Genomic DNA, 23,744 nt, shown 5'->3' with positions numbered 1-23,744 from the left:
ACCTGAGGTAGATGCCCCCAATTAAGACTCTCTTTCCTGGTAATCCTAGGTTATACCGCCACCATAGCTAAGGTTACCATAATACTCATATGGCCGTAAGATGGGGACACACTCAGATGGATTATATTTTCACTCAAACGCTAGCTAAGAGTTTCATTCCTCTTTCAGTATGTCTTTCAGTTGTGTAGAAGGTTCATTTTGAAATCAAGAAGTAAAACCTTGCTTCCTCTGAATATATATAGCCATCTGAATATTTATATATGTATGTATTCATATATATGCATACACGCACACACATCTCACAGGCCTTAGGGAGAATGCCATCATCAACACTACAGAATGAACTAAAAATGTCCCAAAGGAAGTTCTAATGGAAAAAGCATTGAAGCACCCCCAAAATACGATAAAATTTCTGGCCAAGTATAAAAGGTTGCACACACACTTCTTAACATTTTGTATACATTTTGTGTTGTTCATTATTCTCCTTGAGAAATACACATAATTTAGAAGAAACTAAGTAACCAGGTTATGAGACTTTGGCCTGAAGAGCTGAGCCGAAATAGAATCCTGTGCATTTGAAGGCCCTCTTCTCAAAACGTGAAATGCTTAACAAGTCTAAAAAAAAAATCCAGTCTAAACGAGCAGTTGGTAAAGCCATCAGCCCCTCATGCTGGAACAAGCAACAAACACATGCACCAAGCCGCGAGAGTTTCTCGTTTGATTTACAGTCGCCTTGGCACTCAGAGTAACAAGGCGGCACTGAGCGTCAAGAGCCGCAGCACTCAGTTTATTATCTAAGTTGTTAAAGATGCTAATTAGATTAGGAATTTGCTGAACCCCTTTTATTCCTTGTAGAATGCAGAGTGTTTCTCCCGTTTCCCTTTGAAATCCAGCTTTGTGGCATGAAAACACAGGAAAGAAGAAATCTTACACTCAAGGAAATTGTAGGGTCCCATTGAATTCCAAAAATATTGTAAAAATTCCAATAATAACAGTTACCAAAGAGCCAAGAAAGTACCAGACCTGTTTTTAAAAATAATATACTTTAACGACTTCTGCATTGTTTGATGTATATTACACAAGAAGTGGGCAGATCGTGGACAGTATACCTCGGAAGCCTGGGCTGACGAACAGGGTGGAAACCACACTGGACGGTAAGTTCAAGACAAAACAACAGTTTCTGGGAAAGCAAGAGGCAGTCCTTCCTCCTGGTGTAATAAACATCACTCCATGCGTCATTTTAATGCCCTGGACAAACGGCTCAGCAGCGAGCTGTGATAGAGGATGAGAAAGTTGCTGTGTGCTTTGATCAGAACACAGCCCATTTGCAACAGTCTAGTCTTCAAGCAAAAGAAACTATAAACGCATCCATAAGATCACTTATTCACCTCAAAGATCTACATGAATGGAAAATGCTCTAAGAAGGCTAAAAAAAAAGTAAAAGTATGTCTATGTGACAAATAGAGTATTAGGATAATTATTTATAATTACTAAGCTATGAAATTGTGGAGCAATTTTCTTAAAATCTTTAGTTTGAAGCAAAAATAATACATTTGTATGTGAACACTGCTTCTTTACAATATGACCAGGGAAAGATATATATCATAAGGCAATAGCAAAAAATTATGTTAAATAGATTATTTAATAGATTGTCGTGGGACCTAAGAAGGTTCTTTATTCAAAGACAAGAGTTCTTCAAAGAAAATTGCTGTGTAGCAATTGTGAGAGTAACTGACGCTTTTGGAGATAGAACATTAGATTGTGTGAACCAGCCCCTCAGCCTGCGGAGTGATTGAAACAGTCTTTGGCCACTGTTGAGATCAGGCTATGCCTTATTCTAAGTTGAAATAGTGTTTGTTTTTTTTTTTCTGGCTGTATATTGTCATAGGAGACTTCATTGTAAAAGCAGCTTTGGTCCTGTTTTGAGGAAAGGTGGCTGTGGTCTCTGGGGAGGATCGGGTGGGGGCAGAGACTGCAGCATCTTCTAGGAACTGCCCACCCAGCACAGTAATGTAGATGACTTATTCCTAAAATTAAAAGGGGAGCTAAATGAATTTATTGGAGTGAACTGAGATTATAGAGGCAATGGGTTTATTAGTACATACTAGGAAAACCAGGCACAAGAGCTTACTGGACAGGTTATATCAAGTAAAAGGTACAATCCCTCTCCCGTGCTTCCTAAACGACGGACTTCTGACATAGGGGAGACAAGGTCCCACACCAGTCTGCCATCTAGTGTCTGGCACATGCTTCACAGACTGATGGACTGGCCTACCGTTCCTGGAGCTTTGGCTTAGCTCAGTTCCTGGCTGTTGTATGTGGTGTACTCTGCTGCCTGCTCATTCTGCTAGATCTGGACTTGACTTCCTCATTCCCTGCTTACAGCTCTGGATCCTTAAAACCCTTTCCCTCACAGCTGAATTTTGCCTTGTCAATCTCAGACCCAAATCCAGCGGCTGCAGCAGCAGCTCTCTCTGAGTCTCTGTTGTGGGATGATGCTCCTGTGTACTGGGAAGAGTTGTCACTTGCATTGGTTTTCAAAAACGCTGATTGGCCAGTATCCAAGCAGAAAGTGTAGACTGGGTGACCAGACTAGGAGAATTCTGGGAAGAGGAAAGGCAGAGAGGCAGTCATAAGCCAGACACAAAGGAAGAAAGATGAGAATGCCTTACTGAGAAAAGGTACCAAGCCACGTGGCTAAACATAGTTAAGAATTATGGGTTAATTTAAGTAGTAAGAGCTAGTTAATAATAAGTCTGAGCTAAGAGGGCAAACAATTTATCATTAATATAAGCCTCTAGTGTTACTTTGGAACTGAATGGCTGTGGGGTTGGGCGGGACAGAAAGTTTTATCTACAATCTCTTAGACCATTTCTGAACCTTCATCTTGGCTGTAACCTCCTTATTACATTAATTCTACAACCCACCTATATACATACAGATTCATAAATGTATTTGCTATGTACTTTATGATGTGTGATAGGAAAGATCATATAAAAAATGAAAATAGCAATAAAAACTAGCATTTACTTTGGCCAGGCTGCAAAGATAGTCATGTTATCTATTGCTATCCAATTAATTCTGACATTGTGGAAAGTCACAAATGTGTTTGTCTATGTTTCTGTGGCAGTGTCTGACAATCGTCAGATGAGAGCCCTTTGCTCTGTCTGATCCTTGCACACGCCCACCTCCATCTCAACTATGGTAGGTTGTGGAGTGCAATGAGGTTCACAGAAGCCCTTGAGCGCTGGGAATGGCATAGATACGTTCTCCTTTGTGACTTTTCAGGATATTCATAAGCGATGTCAATAGCTTCAAAGTGACGTCTTCTTCAAAATTAACCAAGTGGCTTCATTAGCCTCACCTCTCCTTTTAGAGTCTGAATCTGTGCCCTCTCCCCAGTTCACACGCTGAAGTTTAATTCCCAGAGTGGCCTTGTTGGAGATGAAGGCTCTAAGAATGGAGTTAAGGTTAAAGGAGACCACAAGGCCGGGGCTATGGTGTGACCTGGTTAGTGGTATGTAAACAAGCAATAATAGAGAACACATACGTTCCCTCATTTTGTGCACAGGCACGCAGTGAGAAGCAACTATCTCTAAACCAAGAAGAAAATCCTCCCAAGAGTGCACTGGCCTTTTTATTTTGGATTTTGAAACTTCATAGTTGTTTCTTTTAAACCATCCCACTTGTGATATTTTGGTATGGTAGCTGGGGCAGGCTGTCTATGTGCAGGATATTACTACAATGGAAGCAAGGATTTTTCAGTATTTCCCATAAAGAGTATGGTACTTGTTTATTAGTGAAAAATCATTGTTATATGTTTAATTTGGGTTTTAATCTGTGGTATAATCTCATCTTGTTATTTTTTTTTGTTTTATACTTTCCTGATATTTTATTCTCCAACCCTTTGACCAAAGTAAGTCTCTTTAGTATTACCTTGGATAAAGGCACAATTTGATAATGCAGTGAATACATTTTCATTTTATACTTACTGGAAACATTTAAATATGACTGAAATGTCTCAATAGATTGACATTACCTTATTCTCTATGAACACCACAATATTTTATTTCTGGAGTACACTTAAATTTATACTGCCAATTTTGTAATGTTATTCCAATATGAACTATATCATCAAAACTAAACTAAAAAGCTCAGAATGATAAGTGTGAGAGACACCCAGTATCATTTAAATATAACTGTATATTTAAAAAGTCATTCTATTTTAATTTAATTTAACTGGATTTCAAATTTTGATGTTAAAGATATCCAGAATGCAGTGATGAAATTCAACATTTACTCCTTAAAAATGTGTAAGAAGTTAAGTATGCAGAGCTAGGAATACGGCTCAGTGGTTAAGTATGTTTCCTGTATAAACATGAAGACCAAGTTTGGATCCACAGTACTTATGAAATAAAAGCCAGGAATAGCTTTGTGTACCTAAAGCTCATACACTCTGGGGTTGGTGACAGGATTGCTGGATCTTGCTAAATGGTCTGGCTGAAAACCAGAAATCTCAAGGTTCGTTGAGAGATTTATTTCAAAGGAACATGGTGGAAAATGACGGACTGAGACATCAGATGCCCTTCTCTGACCTTGCAAACACTGATGTATGCACATTCCTGTACATGTACACACACAGAGAGACACACAGACACACACACACAGACACACACAAGCACATACATACAGACACACACACACAGACACACACACAGATTCACATACACACACAGGCGCATACACATGGACACATGCACACAGACACACACATGCAGATACACAGAGACACATACATAGACCCATACATACAGACACACACAAGCACATACATACAGACACACACACACACAGACACACATACAGAGACACACACATAGATGCATACACACAGACATACACACAGATACACATACAGACGGACACACACACACACACACACACAATTTTGAAAAGAAATTAAGTTTTAGGGGACATTACTTGTCCTGGTAGTAAATTTATTTAGAAACATATTAGAGAATGGAAGGGCTGGTGGGAAGATGTGGTCATGGCTGTTATTGTTTTAGTCTTTTTGATGAAAAAAGAAGACGTTTTCCCTTGCGCATTTTCAAATCTCTGATTTTCATCAAAAGAAAAAACCCATTAGTCATCCACGTGCTCGTCCACGCTCAGCAGAGCAGACCGTTTGGGCTGTAATCGTCCACACTCAGCAGAGCAGACCGTTTGGGCTGTAATCGTCCACACTCAGCAGAGCAGACCGTTTGGGCTGTAATCGTCCACACTCAGCAGAGCAGACTGTTTGGGTTGTAATCGTCCACACTCACACCAGAGCAGACCGTTTGGGTTGTAATCGTCCACACTCACACCAGAGCAGACCGTTTGGGCTGTAATCGTCCACACTCAGCAGAGCAGACCGTTTGGGCTGTAATCGTCCACACTCAGCAGAGCAGACTGTTTGGGTTGTAATCGTCCACACTCAGCAGAGCAGACCGTTTGGGCTGTAATCGTCCACACTCACACCAGAGCAGACCGTTTGGGTTGTAATCGTCCACACTCACACCAGAGCAGACTGTTTGGGTTGTAATCGTCCACACTCACACCAGAGCAGACCGTTTGGGTTGTAATCGTCCACACTCACACCAGAGCAGACCGTTTGGGCTGTAATCGTCCACACTCACACCAGAGCAGACCGTTTGGGTTGTAATCGTCCACACTCACACCAGAGCAGACCGTTTGGGTTGTAATCGTCCACACTCACCAGAACAGACCGTTTGGGCTGTAATCGTCCACACTCAGCAGAGCAGACCGTTTGGGTTGTAATCGTCCACACTCAGCAGAGCAGACTGTTTGGGTTGTAATCGTCCACACTCACACCAGAGCAGACCGTTTGGGTTGTAATCGTCCACACTCACACCAGAGCAGACCGTTTGGGTTGTAATCGTCCACACTCACCAGAACAGACCGTTTGGGCTGTAATCGTCCACACTCAGCAGAGCAGACCGTTTGGGCTGTAATCGTCCACACTCACACCAGAGCAGACCGTTTGGGTTGTAATCGTCCACACTCACACCAGAGCAGACCGTTTGGGCTGTAATCGTCCACACTCACACCAGAGCAGACTGTTTCGGTTGTAATAGTCCACACTCACACCAGAGCAGACCATTTGGGCTGTGATCGTCCACACTCACACCAGAGCAGACCATTTGGGTTGTAATTCTTTCACGACTTCTTTTTTGCTCCAACCGGAATTTATGCCCCTTGAGGCCCAAACCACAAATTTATGATTCTCAGTGGTAGCTAGTTCTGTTCTCTCTCCTTTCCATGTTGGCCTTCCTTCACTCTCAGCAAGCACTTTTTCTTCTACTACACGGGAAAGAAAAAGCAGAGTATATCAAGCAGGAATTCCCGAAACCACCTTCTTCCAGCCTTCACTAAAAGGATCAAAGAAAGCCAGACAGACGACAAAACAAAATGGGTTTGGAAAATCCACACCATTTCAGAATATGTTTCCAAAAAAAGAAAGAGACTCTTGAAAGAGCACCAGAATAAAAGCCCATCGTGTAACAAAGAAGAAACCAGGGAAAGATAAAATAACAGAAGCCTAAAAATCTAGCCTACAAAATACAGATATTTTTTTCTGAGAAAGAACACAAATGGTTTAGAAACAAAACTCTACTTTGTGGGGAAGAAAAACTCTCTCAGATCACACATACAGCAGGCTTGGGCGTCCTAGACATTGTAAAAATGTTTCAAGTAAAATCAGTATCATAGCCTGAACAAAACACCCCAGCACACTGTTAAATTTTGAGATTAAGGAATTCTTCCAACATCCAGAAAGAAGAAGAAAGAGCATTTTCAAAGAAGTGAGATCTAGTAAGTGTCATATTTCTCCTCTGTAAAAGTAAACACACCATAATGCAATGAAAAATAACTTCAAAGTTTTGACAGAGGGAGAATTATGACCCAATGATTTTATTGTATTATAGCGATATCCTCAGGTGTACAAGGTTTTGGCAAATGCTCCAGCGTCATAGTTTTTTCCCCAATGTTTTCTCTGTGGTAAAAGGACTCAATAAAGTGCAAAATTCAAGAACTGGGGAGGTCAGCTGTGGAAGCAGAGTGACTGTGGGGGTTAAGACAAGCCAAGCAGCAGAAGCAAGCGGAAAGAAAACATGTTTTTAACACTTAGGATAGAAACCAGCCCCATTCCAAATACACAAAATACATCCCATTTCTTAGACTCACACAGTTAATGGGAGTTGAGGCTGCATGCATGCACAGATTTGTTAATTTTTAGAAGGTAATTAGTTCTGAGAGTCTGATGCAATTTCTAAAACGCTGCGATTCAGCCATCAAATGTAAAAAAGAGAAAATATATGTGTTTAGAGGGAGTAGGTTAGTAGGCACATACAGTTTGTAAAAGTGAAAGACTAAAAGCAAAAACAGGCCAGGAAAGCGATGATATTTGCTCCTAAGTTGAGTTATGCACATTTGCATATCAATTACACTTTGATCATTGGATTAAAAATAATAAGATGTTCTCGAAAAATCAATGCAAAAGACAAAAGTCAACCATTTTTTGAAGCAAAAGAAAATAAGGACAAGAAACAAACAAACAGAAAAACCCAAACGACCTATTAGTGACTGAATTCACGGTACGTTTGCAGTCCAGATTTTACTGACATCTTGAGAAGCTTGGGCATGGCCATTTTCTTTGTTGCTCTTTCCCAGCTTTCTTTGCCAACCTTGCTTTTTATACCAAGCCAGTAGGTAGTAATGTTCTAACGAAATTGTATAGAGTTGGTGGTTTATGAGCAACACGTACTTCTCAGCCCTCTGGAGCTGGCATGGACTAGACAGGCTTGACTGTATGGCATGGGCCTACTTTTACTGGGTGCTCACATGGAATTAAGGTGAACTATCTTACTAGGGTCCCCCTCATAAGAGTGCTAATCCCACTGCAAGAACTAATTACCCCTCAATGCCTGCAATTCCCATTACCTTCAGTTTATGGAGGAAGATTTTCTTTTCTAACATGAATTTTTCAGAGGCAAGCATCCATATGACTGGAGACTGTAAACCTTCTTGGTTATTTTTTAAATTTAATTTTTAATTAATTTTAATTTAATATTGTATATTAATTTAATTTTTAATAATTTTTAAATTTAATATTATTGTCCTTATAACCTCTTTATAAATAACTAGTGTGTACTGCAAACGTGCTTGTACATCAGCTTTCTGGAATTTTCCTCAGGCTCTTCAAACTTATTGCGACAAAAAATGAACAACTTTTGATCACACTACTCCAAGTCAGAGTTCTTTTCCAACAGGTTCGTACTCCCACAGGATCCTAAACATAACTTAGGATTGGTCTTGAATTTTTCTTTCACCATTGAATCTTTTTAACTCATCGTTAGTCTTGTTGAATCTTCTCAGTTAATCTAAAGACCCTGGGTTGACACTTGATCTTCTCCAAACTATTCTCTATTAAATTGATTTTTTTCATTAAGGCAGATGTCAACATGCCATTCTTTTGTTGAAAGTGCTTCTTAAATGAAACTAGTTCATGTTTCTAGTCATGCCTTATCCAGGCACAAGGATTATTAACACCCCCTCTTGTTCTCAACAGTATCCTAGCTTGTGTTATGTTATATGGCCAAGATCCTTATAAAATGCCGTCTGACCTGACCAGCCTCCTGTCCGTTTGTCCAGACTCACCTTACACTACTTCTTGTCTTGTTCCACACTAGTCTGGTAACTCACCCTCAGAATCACATACTATTGTCCTGCCTCCCATACCCCCCATTCTTCTCTATAGTAGGAGCGCCGCTTGTTTGTTCCCGGCTGCCCAGATCCAAAATAAGCACACAGAAACCATATTATTTGCAAAATACTATTTGTCCAATAACTCAAGTGTTTTTCTGGCTAACTCATATCTTAAGTTAACTTATCTCCATTGATCTGTGTATCAATGTTTTGATTTGCATTTCTCTAATGACGAAGGCTTTTGAACATTTCCTTAAGTGTCTTTCAGCCATTTTAGATTCCTTTGTTGAGAGTTCTCTGTTTAGGTCTATATTCCATTTTTTAAAATTGGATTATTTATTCTTTTGATGACCAATTTCTTGAGTTCTTTATGTATTTTGGAGATTAGCCCTCTGTCAGATGTGGGGTTGTTGAGGATCTTTTCCCATTCTGTAGGCGGTTGTTTTGTCTTGTTGACTGTGTCCCTTGCTTTACAGAAACTTTTCAGTTTCAGGAGGTTCCATTTATAAATTGTTTCTCTTAGTGTCTGTGATATTGGAGTTATATTTAAGAAGTGGTCTCCTGTGCCAATGTGTTCAAGTGTACTTCCCACTTTCTCTTCTTTGAGGTTCAGTGTGGCTGGTTTTATGTTGAGGTCTTTGATCCATTTGGACTTTAGTTTTGTTCTTGGTGGTAGATATGGATCTATTTTCATTCTTCTACATGTTGATATCTAGTTATTCCAGCACCATTTGTTAAATATGCTTTCTTTTTTTTCATTTGGTATTTTTTTGCTTCTTTGTCAAAATTCAGGTGTTCTAAGGTATGTGGGTTAATATATGGGTATCTATTCAGCTCCATTGGTCCTCCTGTCTGTTTTTATTCCACTACCAGGCTGTTTTCAATACAGTAGCTCTGTAGTAGAGTTTGAAGTCAGGGATTGTGATGCCTCCAGAAATTCTTTTATTGTACAGAATTGTTTTGGCTATCCTGGGTTTTTTGCTTTTCCATATGATGTTGAGTACTGTTCTTTTGAGGTCTGTGAAGAATTTTGCTGGGATTTTATTTGCATTGAACCTATAGATTCCTTTTGGTAAGATAGCTATTTTACTATGTTATTTCTACCTACTCAAGATCATGGGCTATCTTTCCACTTTCTGATGTCTTCTTCAATTTTTTTTCAAAGATTTAAAGTTCTTGTCATACAGAGTTACTCCTAGATATTTTATGCTATTTGTGGCTATTGTGAAGGGTGATGTTTCTCTGATTTCTTTATCAGCCCATTTATCATTTCTGTAAAGGAGGGCTACTGATTTTTTGAGTTAATCTTGTATACTGCTACATTACTGAAAGTGTTTATGAGTTGTAGAAGTTCCTTGGTAGAATTTTTGGGGTCACTTATGTAAACTTTCATATCATAAGTAAATAGAGTTTGATTTCTTATTTTCTGATTTGTATCTTCTTGATCTCCTTTTGGTGGTTTATTGCTCTAGCTAGGACCCCAAGGAAATATATTGAATAGATATGGAGAGAGTGGACAATCTTGTCTTATTCCTGATTTCAGTGGGATCGCTGGGAGTTTCTGGCCATTTAGTTTGATGTTGGCTATAGTCTTGCTGTATATTTTCTTTATCTTGTTTAGGTATGTTCCTTGTATATGTTTAGGTATGTTCCTTGCTCTCTTCAAGACCTTTATCATAAAGGGATGTTGTATTTTTTTTGAAAGCTTTTTTTTTGGCACCTAATGAGATGATCGTGTGGTTTTTATCTTTCAGTTTGTTAATATGGTTGAATATTTTGACAGATTTTCATATGTTGAACCATCCCTGCATCTCTGGGATGAAGCCGACTTGATCAAGGTAGATGATGGTTCTGATGTGTTCTTGGATTTGATTTGCCAGTGTTTTATTTAGTATTTTTGCATCAACATACATGAATGAGATTTGTCTGTAATTCTCCTTAGTAATGTATTTATGTGGTTTGGGTATTAGGTAATTGTAGCCTCATAAAAAGAGTTTGGCAATATTCCTTCTGTTTTTATTGTGTGAAACAATTTGAGGATTATTGATATTAGTTCTTTTCTGAAAATCTTGTAGAATTTTTAGCTGGACCCATCTGGTCCTGTTTTTTTTTTGGGGGGGGGCGGGGGAGACTTTTGATGACTGTTTGTATTCCTTAAACAGTGTAGGTCTGTTTAATTTGCTTATCTGGTCTTGATTAAATTTTGGTAAGTGATATTTATCCAGAAAGTTGTCCATTTTCTTTAAGTTTTCCAATTTTATGGAGTACAGATTTTTGAAGTATAACCTGATGATTCTCCGTATTTCCTCTATGTCTGTTTTTATGTCCCTCTTTTTATTTCTGATTCTATTAATTTGGATATTCTCTCTCTGCCTTTTGGTTAGTTTTGATAAAGATTTATCTATTTTGTTGATTTTCTCAAAGAACCAACTATTTTTCTTATTGATTCTTTAAATTGTCTTCTTTGTTTCTATTTTGTTGATTTCAGCTCTCAATTTGATTATTTCCTGCTGTCTGGATCTCTTGAGTGAGTTTTCTTTTTCTTTTTTTTTTTCTAAAGTTTTCAAATGTTCTCTTAATTCACTAGTGTGGGATTTTTCCAGCTTCTTTATGTAGGAATTTAGTGCTATGAACTTTCCTCTTAACACTGCTTTCATTGTGTCCCATAAATTTGGGTATGTTGTGTGGTCATTTTAATTGAATTTTAGGAAGTCTTTAATTTCTCCCTTTATTTCTTCATTGACCAATTAATGATTAAGGTGAGCATTGTTTAATTTTCATGTGTTTTTGGGCTTTCTGGAATTAGTATTGTTGTTGAATTCTAGCTAGGGTTTCAAGAACATCTTGTCTTCCTCTTGTAGTGCCTCAATATCTATTGTATCTTAAGCACTTGAGATTCTCTCTTCCATTTCTTGTATTCTTTATTTATGATTGTATTTGTGGTTCCTGATCATTTTGTCATGATTTCTGTTTCTATAATTCCCTCAGCTTGTGTGTTCTTTACTGTCTCCATTTCACTTTTCAAGTCTTGAATAGTTTCATTAATATGTTTGATTGATTTTTCTTGGTTTTCTTTAAGAAATTTGCTGATGTCTTCCATTTTTTGTTTGTTTTTTCTTCCATTTCTTTGAGGAAATTTCTCATTTCCTGTTTAAGAATCTCAAACATTGTCCTGAAGTTATTTTTTAAGGTCATTTTCTTCTGCTTCATCTATATTTGGTTGTTCAAGTCTTGTTGTTGTGTTACTCTTTGTGGTGTTGCATGTGTTCTTACCTTGTCTACTCATCTTCCAGGTGTCACTGGATCCAAGGCTCAGATGGTTGCTCCTCATGGTGCTCTCAGTGCCAAGGTTCCTGCTACCCTATTGATCACTCCATGTTCTTGGAGGTCACTCAGTGCTCCCAGCGTTTTCTCTGCTCCTGTGAAGTTTGCTGTCTCAGGCCTGCTCTGGCCTAGGTGCTGGCTCAGATCTGTTTCTGCAAATGTCCCTGGTCTGGATCTGCTCCTCCAGAGGTCTCTGGTTTGAGGTTGGGTCTGCAAAGGTCTCTGGATCCAACCTATTTTCTCAGAGGTCTCAAAAGGAAGGTTTTTAACTTTAATTAAGTAAAATTACATAAAACAGTTATCAAGCAAGACTTACAGGTACATTACTTGTATCTATTTTATCTTTAATTATAACTAAGGAAAACTATGACTATATGTTCTTCAGCTCCATCAAACACTCCAGAAAGATATATATTGCCTTAGTAAACAGAAAGTGCATTGTAAGCAACCTCCAAAACTCTGAAAATGATAGAGACATCTCACTGTCTAGACAGTCACCCAAAGTTCTTCTGTACTATTGGGGCATCCATCTCCCGTCTAAAGGCCCATAATATCCAGCAGACTTTTCAAAAAAGCAGAAAATTTCAAGTTTCGCCTATATTGGCAGTTTTCAGTCACTTTTATCTGTGTCCTGCAGAATGTCTCGCAGACTCTTTCATAAAGCAGGAACCCTAAAGGACCATCTCACCTTTGGGCAAGTTCAACAGTCATTTCTCTTTGGGTCCTGCATGTCCAGTTCATCCAGCATAGCATCAAATAGTCCAGGCAAGAGCAGTCTCTTGCACAAATGGCTAACAAACTCCATGAGGAGCCTCTTTGATCCCCATCTTCCTCTTGAAGTAGACACATCTGCCAGGAACAGATGTGTCTCATTGCCATGAAAAGTCCTAATTTCTCAAAACATTTTAACTGCCATATTCTGAAGGTCTCTAAAAAATTTGAAGAATACCTAACTATCTGAAATATCTATATATCTAGAAAACCTAACTAGCATGACTACACACTTGACTATTATAGATTATTATCTATTAACCTATATTTCCTAATTATACATTGCATTTTTAAAGAGCTATATTTTACAATACCTTAATCAAGAACAGAAATATACATATAAGAAAATTGACCTAAAATTTGTATGAATAGCCCAAGATCCATACCAATGCAAATTATTCATCTCTATAGCATAGCTGCCTTTAAATGTAAACAAACATTTATAAACAATCATTTAGAAAATTTGGGAAGAGTTCTCTCCAAACTTCTTCCTAATTTTTGTTGGGTAAAGTACTTTTGGGGGATGTTTATGGTGACCTTTTGTGTGGTCTTGTTCCATCAAACCACATTAGTCCTGAAGCAATCCACAGGTTCTCATCTTCTGTGGAAACAAAAGAAAAACCTCCTTTCCAAAGCAACATATTCTTAGACCCAAATTTTGAAGACAAGATACCTTTAAAGTATATTTGTTGGTTACTTAGCTCCATCATAGTCAAAGAATTCATAGAAAACACAATAATATACACAATCCAGACTCTCTATGTATTTTCCATTTTTATGTGGCTTATTTTTCTTTATTTATTTAATCTACGACTGCCTGTACACTGTCTCTTTAAAGACTTTGTTTTTTAAATCAATTTACTTCTTTCCCAACTCTCTATACCCTTTTTCTTCTCTCTCCCAAGCCTATGTACATTTATCCAACACTGTGACCCACTTAGAGGTTTTTTTTCCATCTGAATTTGTCTTTATTGTGTATCTGTAATCCTTTCTGACCAGGACTTCTTCTTAAAATGCTACCCGCTTCTTAAAAACCTAAGCAGCATCATTGCTAGAGCAAATACGGTCCTGCCTGCTTGCTCTGCCCAGTCTAACATGGCAGAAATCCATTCACTGCCTCTGAGACTGCTGGGTGGGAGCTGTCCTCACCACCTCAACTCTGGTAACCAGGTGGCCCATGCTGCCACCAAGTAACTTGCAGCATGCTGCCCACAAACCCCATTTAAATGCTCGGTCTCCTGAAGGAGACAGAGTTTGTACTGGCAGCACAGCCCAGAAAGCCACTTTTTCAAAACCCCGTGTCTTTTTTTCTGCTACCACCGAGTCAGGAAAACTTCTCTTAAAGGAGCCATGACATTAAGCCATGCTTAACTGTTTTCTTTTTCTTGCCTAGAATTATTTCCCAAACTCTCTCAGGTTTGAAGTGGATTTTAGTTGGCCACGCTGGTGCCAGTTTGTAGTACAAAGACTGCTTATTTGTTCCTAGCTGCCCAGACTCAAAATAATCACACATAAACCATATTATTTGCAATACTGTCTGGCCAATAGCTTAAGCATATTTCTGGCTAACACACATATTAAATTATCCCATCTCCATTAATCTGTGTATCACCATGTGGCTGTGGTTTATCAGGTAAAGTTTTGCCATCTGTCTCTGGCGGGGCTGCATGGCTTCTCTCTGCCTCTGCCTCCTTTCTCCCAGCATTCAGTTTTGTTTTCCCCGCCTACCTAAGTTCTGCTTTGTACAGGCCTAAGACAGTTTCTTTATTAACCAATGGTATTCACAGTCTTCAGAGGGGAATCCCACATCACTTCTTCCCCCTTCCCCTCTCTGGTTCTCTCTTCCCATCATCTTCCTTTCATTTTGGCTCTGGGACAGTTCTGTTTGAGCACTTTAAAATAGGAACATCTGCTTTCAGTATCATTAGCGGCTCTTACTCATTAATTCTCAGTATTGTAGAGACAAGATCATTAGCTTTAATTATCCCCTGTCCCTTACACTCAATCAGGAATTCAGCTAGGGTTTCAAGAACATCTTGTCTTCCTCTCATAGTGCCTCAAACAGTTTACCATGATTTTTTGTTTTTGCTTATATTTCTCAGTGAACTTGAAAAGGCATCAGACCTGGGCCACCTGATTTGTCATTTTATCCCCAGTTCTCAAGTAGTCACTGGCAGTTAATAAACATTTCTAAAGGCCATAAAAATGTAAGTTCCCTCATGAGCATCGTAAAAGAATGAAAAGATACCGATCATAGCAACTTTGATCACCATTCAATAGTCGTTCTCAAATAGACGTGAATTGAATTGCTTCTTCCATCAGCTCTGAACGTTTTAGCTGAGCATTCATGTCTGCAAACTCAGAAGAAGAACATTTCTTTGCAGAAAGAGCAATGTACTTTGTGCTTGGAGCATATTCCCAACTGCTGCTGCTTCTGTTGGTTGGACTCCTCTAGCGAGGTAAGGTGTTTGAAGAGACCCTGGCTTCATTGGGCTGCAGAGACCCTTTCTCCTGTCCCACGCAATGCAGCTGTACAAGGCGGCCAACCTTTCTGCTCACAAGAAGATGAAGGGGTTCTCTGTCTCTCAGGACTGGCTTGGATGGTCATCGATTCCCAAAGCTGTTCCTATTACCAGTCTCAGGGTGGAAACCACGTGCAGCCTTCCGCGCTTCTGTGCACTGGCCAGGCTTCAGAAGCACATGACTTCTCAAATTATGGCCGCTGAGTGGCTCCGAAGCCCTTTTCTCCTCTGCATCTCGATTTGATGGTTTTTTGGTTTGTATTTCAGTGAGAGTCTTCACTCACCTGCGCCTTTGTGCTGGGGCTTGGGTGTTAAGTGTGGATGAGATAATTCTTGGGTCAAATCCAAAGAGTACTTTAAAAATTTAACGTGTGTGGGTAACAAATAATGAGCCCACACTGTGTGTGACCCAGACGCACTCGAGTGTGTTGCATTACTGGATTACCCGTAGGTAAGCACGGCTGTGCCTGGATGGTCACTGGTAGCAAGTGAGAGTGAAAAGTATCTGTGTTCCTGCGGTGGGAGGAAGCGAGGGAAGAGGCCGGCTATGGCACTTCCTCTGTCCTCACAGCTACAGTTGGCCTGCGGGCCGCTTCTGCAACTCTGTGTACCAACACCGCATTTTATATGCGCTTCTCTCCCTTACTGCTGCAAACTTCCAGCAGCTTAATCAACTGTCTGCAATGTGCATTTGGAAAGGAATGTTCCCACACCATTCCCGCAAATGGGGCACGTGTATAAGATGAACTCTTCCTGAGCGGACGATGGTACCGGAATACACATAGTAATTGTGGCTGGAAGGTGCTCTAACAGCAGCCCAAGATTTCCCAGCCGGCTGAATGGTTCTGCAGGTCAAAGGGAGTGGAAGTTGTCTGAAGAAAGAATATAAAAGGAAATGTTTCTAAAGCTTTAAAAATACATATAGAATTCCCCAAATACAAAGTTTCTTTTTCGTTTTTCCTTCTGGTATGGTGCTAGCCACTGCTGAGTCCAGTCCCTTCTTTTCAGAAGCATATAATCCCACACAGAAAAAAATATAACCTGACAAGTCTACCCCAGGAAAATACGTGTTCTTAGTGCATAGGTAGACCACAAGGCCAGGAACCTGGGTCAATTTAATTCGTTTTTAAACTTGCATTCATTGTCTACTATAAAATTCAAGCTTTTAATATTGAGTAATTGAACACATTCAATTTCTAAAACAGTTCCCCCTCACATGAGGGAGACAGAAGCATGAATAGGGCACACTATTAAATGATTGTGCAGGGAGGGAACACTACTGTAGATTTGGCACAAATATTGAAATTCACAGGTGGAGAAAGAGGAGCACTAACGGTGGTCTGGACATGTAGGGAAGGCAGCGCATGGGTGCTGACAGGCTCCACAAGAAGTTACGGATAGAAATGGCAGATAATCTCCTCCCAAGCCACGGAAGACTGGCATTTTGTTGCTGGAGTGTGTAAGGCTGTTGAATGGCTGTTCTGAAGACATAGAGAGATAGAGAGGATACTACATGCTACGTCTCAGAGCTGGCTGCTTGTTCCATACGAACTTGAAGCTACTGATGGACTCTGAGGAGGGAGGAAGGCTCGGAGAGTGTAAGGGTCCAGACTCAAAGAGGGGCTGCTAGACAAGGGTCTGTTATTCATTGTCTTGTTCTGAATTGTCATTTGGCTGCAGACCAATCTGTTGCCCTACTGCATGTCAACAATGCTCATGTTGTGCCACCCCACGCTGAGCGTCAGAGAGCCGCTCTTCTCTGCCTGGTACACGACCTGTTCAATAAGATACATGCAGACATGTTCGAAATTCCTGATGGGAAAATGCAGTCCCAGCATGTAAACACTGAACTTTGTTCCTGGCTACTTGAGTGACAGTGAGTTAGTATTGCAATGGTCCCACTGAGAGAGTGATAAAGACTTGAACTATACAAGTGATGTCAAGAAGAAAGATTAGAGAGGAGAAATGCAGAGGGGAGACCTGGGAGGAGAATGTGGAGGATCTGGAACTGCCGAGGAGCATGGCAAGCATGGAGAAGTTCTGTCACTCTGAGCTGCTAATTGGATGGATATAGGAATTGAGGAAGAACTCCACGGTAGCAGCAACTACCAAGGAGCTGGGAAGGTCTGGCTTATTATGTCAGACTGAGGTGCCTGTGGAAATGCTGAATAGGATTATGAAATTGAAAGTTTCCATCGGTTAGAGCTGAGGGGGACGAGAGTCATGAGCATCTGAGAGGCTTTGAAAACTTAAAATAAAAACTGTTTCTAGGAACAGATCGTGGAAAAAAATGCATAAGAAACAGATGGAAGAAACGGAAGCTGAGACTCAACAAGAAAAGAAAACCATATTGCCACTTTTCTACAGTTACTTCTTAAATAGACGGATGCCATGAAGTGAATTACCACACTTTAGACTTTATTTAAAGTATTTAATGAATGTGCTTCAGTTCTGAATGTTCGGTAATATATTTAGCAAGTTGTGGATGTCAGTGCTCATGGGGAGGTCTGACCTGAGGATGCTCTGATGGAAATGTTTCTGAGATCGCATAAGATTCAGGTAGAGTACATGTTATAGGCCTGGATGCCTGCATAGAACATGTTACAGGCCCGGATGCCTGCATAGCACACATTACAGGCCTGGATGCATGCATAGAAAACTCCCTAGCTTTACAAAGTTTTCTATATCTGTAAACATTTAAGTATCTTTTCTCATTAAAGGAATCTCTTTTCGTTTTCTTTGTAGAAAAGGCCTATTTTAAAGAAACGATCTTACTAAAATGGATTACTAATTGGACAACACTTCCACAGACAGATGAATGGCCATCATACATAGAGATGACAAGGGGAGGTTACGAAGAGACTCAGAATGTGACTCAGAAGTGACTCAGAATGTAGAGTAACAGAATTTGAAGCTGCAAGAAAACTTGCGGGGATGGGAAATTTGCAAATACTGGCTTAGTATTAAGAATATGCTGTGTGTTCTAGTAAAATCTTCCTTCAGATGAGACAGACGCAACACAATTCCACTTGAGTGTGTAGGTATATCTGCAAGTATTCAGACCCATCATGTGGGATGTGCCATCTTACAAGGACTCAGTGAGCAATGCTATCCAGTCCACACCTCCACATGAACACCAAGATCTTACTGCTTATATTACATGATATGTTACAACTGAGGAGGATGTTTTAATAGATTGAACATAAGCATAGAAGATACCAGAAAATCAACAGGAAGATAGTTTGCTACCATTAGTTATTATTAGGGTTGAAGTAGGATCCAGGATCCAGAAAAAAAAACTTGTCTGTTTTTTTTTTCTTCCATGAGTCCAAGCTCATAGGAAGATACATTGTGAGCCTTCTACACCTTTTTTTTTTTTTACTGACTTAATTGTCAATCTGAATGAACTCAAAGCCTTATCATTATAGGTACCGCTGTGCTACGGTTCCTTACTCGACTTTAGCAATTTAAGAGGTAAGTATATCAGTGAAGAATAATCAATTAATGTGGAAGACAAGAACTTAGAACTCAAGTCTTCAGCATCAACACAAGCAACTTTAAGGTCAAGTTAACTGATAAACCAAATCATACCAAGAAAGAAATTCTAAAATTTACACTGAGAAATATAATTTTGCTGGGGGCTACAATTTTGATGTGTCTTTCAATAAGCTTGCATCTTCCTGCAAAAGTGATCCAGAAAAGTCAGCCACAGGAATTTTCTTAGTAAATATGTCACCAGGTCAAAAGAGACACAGAACGGTGGAATTGTCCTGAAAGGGGACAATGCTTGTTGTATCCAGGTCAGATCAGAACAAAGAGTAAAATTAGCAGAGACCACAGTCAAGAGTGTACAATCTTTTGATACTGTGATACTATGTTATCTATAAAGTTCCTATTCAGGAATTGTGCAAATATGTTTTTTTAAAACATACATAAAAATTTTGTAAGTCAACCAAACCAAGAGGCTTCCCTGCCTCCAGAGAAACAGCTTGCAGAGCTGAAGCTATCTCCAGCAACAGAGCGAGTATGTATGTGGTGGTTGGAATGAGAATGGCCACATGGGATCATATGTTTGCATGCTTACTCCCTGGGTCATGGACTGTCTGGGAAGGATCAGTGTTTCTGGAGTAGGCTGTGAGACTTCAAAGCTGCTCCAGGTCTAGCATCTCTTTTACCTGTGGGTCAGAATGTAGAGCTCCCAGCTATTGCTCCAGCACCATGTGTGTCTGCCTCAGGCCATGATGATCTTTGACTAATCCTCTAAACCTGTAAGGAGGTCCCCCATTAAATGCTTACTTTCATGAGATGCCTTAGGCATGGTGTCTCTTTGCAGCAATTGGACATTAATCATGACTATGTGCAAATACCCCCTCCGACAAGGAAATGACAGCCAGAGCGTAAAAGCAGCTCACCAAGATGAACCCCCAAAACAGCCAATATAGATGAAAGATAGACTATGAAATTAAATAGACACTTCTTGAAGGAGCACAGACAGCCAGTAAATTCATACAAAGGCTCAGTTTCACTGCTCACTACTGAAATACAAATCTAACACACTATGAGACATGATTGCATTCCAAGTAGAGTATCTATTGTTAAAAAGATAAACATGATGCAGAACGAAATCATTAGCCAAATAACTAATGCTGCTAGGGACGCAGAGAAGAAGAAACATGTTCTGTCTGTAGCAATACAAACCAGTAGAGTTAGTATGTGAACTGTATGTGTTTTCTTAAAATTCTAAATATAGCCCTACTGTGTCACACAGCAGCTCAAAGTCATGATTGATAGAGTTAATTCTATCTAGTACTACTTTGTTTTGATATGATGCTCCCATGCAAATAGTATTCCTAATGTAGGCATAAAAGATATAAATCCTTACGACAGAGATTCTTTGCTGCTATGCTTTTTTAGCACTGTGAACAGTAGCTAAAGATTAGTCAACACAGACAGAGAAAGGAGGCCTGAGAACTTACAGGGTGGAATACTAGTCAGCTGTTAAAAAAAAAGAAGGAAGCCCTTCCTTTGCCACAACACAGACAGGACTGCAGGTCATTGAGCTAAATAAATAAACACAGAAAGACAAATACCACCGGTTTTAAATCATTCATGGAAACTCATAAATTAATTTTGTGGAGAAACTGAATGGAATCTCTGCCAATAAAGACAGAAAAGGACGGATGTGGGGATGGAGGACGGCCACTTCGTAAAGCACAGCAAAATCAAGGGAAGGGGTTTATTTTGGTATTTCTTCAGTACGGTGGAGTCACTGTGGCTTAAAATAGTGTGCAACACATTGCACTAGAAACAACTGTAACAGAGCCAAAAGCTTATTATTATAATTTTCTTCTTTCTAACCATGAATCCTGTTGGTTTTATTTCTCTGTGTTGTAGCTAGCTGCCATTGCATGTGGCTACCTTCCTCAGAACCATTCTGTAGCACTGACCCGTAGCACTTGCTGCCGTCTTTGTTTTGATGTAGCTGAAGTCCGTGCTTTGGAATTTTCAGGAAACGCTCATGAGAGCGATAATTTCTGAATTCTTTCGTGTCCGCAAACATCATTTTCTAGTCTTCGTGCCCCAGGGACGCCTGTGTGGGTCGGCTGTGCCTGTGCTTCTTTTTTCTTCCCTCAGTACGAGGTGTTTCCTCCTGGTGTGTCAGAAGTCTGACGATAATCCTGTTTTTACGTTGTTGTGGTGGGTTGTTTCCTTTCTACTCACAAAGTTGGCCGTTTACGAGAATGCTTCAGCTTTTAACCATCCAAGCGGAGCTCTGCCGGATACACTGCTTGTTATGAAAGTGGACTTTCACATTCACTTAAAGGAGAGCCATTAGGAAGTTTTGTTTTTGTCTGTTGTTCGCTTTCCTCCTTCAGGGCCTTCTGCTGTGCACATTGGGTCTCTTCTGTGACACATTCCTATGCATATTTCTGTGTTTGGTTCTAAAATGACCCCATCCTCAATGCACTGCTCTTGAGACAAGGTCTTACTATGTAGCCTAGCCTGACTTTGAATGTGTGATTCTCCTGCTTCGGTCTACATGTGCCAACACGTCTATCCACTCTTTTCTTTAAGGGATCATTTAGTTTTGAAGCAAGGATTTACTGTGTAGCATATACTTGCCCCAAACTCATTAAGCACCCAATTTGTCCTTCGCCTCATGATGGCCTGGCCTCAGCCTTCCTTCTCATTGATGGCTCACTTCAGATTTAGTCTTTTCTTTGACAGTTTCTATACACGCAGATGAAAATTCTGCCCTTTTTAATTACTTTGTAGGGTAAATGTTTGGCATTCTTACCCACCTCCCCTGTTTGTTCTTAAATTTTGTCTAGATTTTTATTTTCTTTTTTCTATCTTCTTTGCTTTTCTGGCAGTTCACAGGGCCATAGTACTTCAGACCCATAAGGTCTTATTGCATCAATGTCCGTGGGTCTCAGTGTGCACTCTTTTTGTTTTATGGCTTTTCAGACACACTCCTTGCTGCTTACTGACCAGAGCCTAAAGCACCATTGTTGGTCTAGTTCTTCCCTGGAACTTTGATTTGTTTAGCTATGCCATCTTCTGGAGAGCCTCCAGAATATTTAGTCGCCTCCAAGTACATCCTCCCGAATATTACCATGAAGATGCCACCTCCGCTACACCCCTGGGATTTTCCTTCTTTAGCATTTGGATTGTTAGATCGGTATTTCTCAAAACACTCTTCTGTACCAGTGCTTGATCCCAGACAGACAGTCTTTAGGAGAACTGCACTTATCTGTGATGATGTGTATAACTGCCTATGAGAAGAGTCTAAAGTAATACAGAGGCCTCACCTCTAGGATTAGTTTATGAACCTGCAAATCGTAGCTTACAAATATTATTTTCATTCTCTTAGATCTCTGGCTCTTTCATAAGGCTTTATAAACTGTAAAAATGACACAATTTTTGCAACTCATCATTTGGGCCTTTATGAAGTGTTCAATGCTGTTTTGAAAGCAAACACAGAAAACACACTCTAGACACATATACCCGATAAAAGACTAATTACCACTACCTCAGGATGGGAAAGGTAAGCCAGAGAAGTTCAATCAGGGCCAATTAAACATGAAGCAGATCAATGTCATCTAACCCTTAATGAAAGGAGAACTGGATTATAAAATTTCCAACTGTGCTCAAAATTATGACCTGCATGTTTTATATCCTATGAAGTTTTAATTTACTTTTCGCTGATAAACAGTGGTTTATTTTGTGAGGGGAAACAAGTTTGCTGACAAGAGGAGGGAGGAAGAAAGAGGGGCTAGAGAGGAATGGGAATGAGGAGAAGGCTAATTCTGTTCTGGAATGTACTGACATAGGACTCGAGGAGCAATGCTACTGCCCAGAAATCACAGCTAATGGTGTGAATCCTATTTCCCCCTAGCTTGTCAAGGTGTAACTAACGGGGAAAATTGCAAGCCTACACTGTTGTGTTTGGATGAGTGTACATTGCGTAATTATCATCACACAGAGATTCCCTCAGCCTATCAGGCTATTCGGGATTCAATGACCCAGGTAAAGGCAGATCCAGCGGGTGGTGTGAGTGTACTAATATTTAATATTTACTCCCTTAATTTCTGAATTTGCAGTGGCTGTATTTTCTATGAAGCTATTTGTCCTGCCTAGCTGAAGCTCTAGCTTTTAATCAGTACACCCCACGATCCTCCTAGCCTACTATTTACTAACTACCGTTCTATTGCCTGCTTCTGAGGTTGTGCATCCTGCAATATACACACGGACCTAAAACATAAACTTCCAATTCTTTGCATGTCTATATAGAAATGAGGTCATGAAATATTTGCCTGGCTTATTAATGAAGCACAATGCCCCACAGTTTCATCTCAGTTGTTGAAAATGTCTAGACTTGTTTTTTTCAAGTTGACTAACATTGCATCATCCAAAAATAGCACATTTCCTTAATACATCCCATCTGCCGAGGGACTCTTGGGTTGACTCCATAGCTTGGCTTTTGTGGATAACTCCGGAGTGAACAGGGATTAGGATGGAGATATCTTTTCAACATTCTGATTCCAGTTTCCTTGAAAACGTCATAGCAAAGCAAGATTTCTGCTCATAAGGTAGTTTGTTATCAGTTCCACGGGAGACACACATATGGTCTCCTACCATGGGATATCCTGACTTCCATTTCTCTCAGCACTATACAGACTCCCCTTCCTCTGTGTCTTCATCAATACTTACCGTCCTTTAGATCATAGCTAGCCTCGTAGATGGAGGTGAGCTTTCGTTATAACTTTGATCTGCATCTCCCTGAAGGGCGTGTTTTTATACACCTTCTGATTTGTTTGTCCCCCTTGAAATAAAATGTCTCTGATTGTCGTTTGCTCT

The sequence above is a fragment of the Microtus pennsylvanicus genome, chromosome 14, assembly GCF_037038515.1.
Source record: "Microtus pennsylvanicus isolate mMicPen1 chromosome 14, mMicPen1.hap1, whole genome shotgun sequence".
NCBI lineage: Eukaryota > Metazoa > Chordata > Mammalia > Rodentia > Cricetidae > Microtus > Microtus pennsylvanicus.
The sequence above is the reverse complement of the archived record's forward strand: the minus strand, read 5'-3'. Positions refer to the sequence as shown.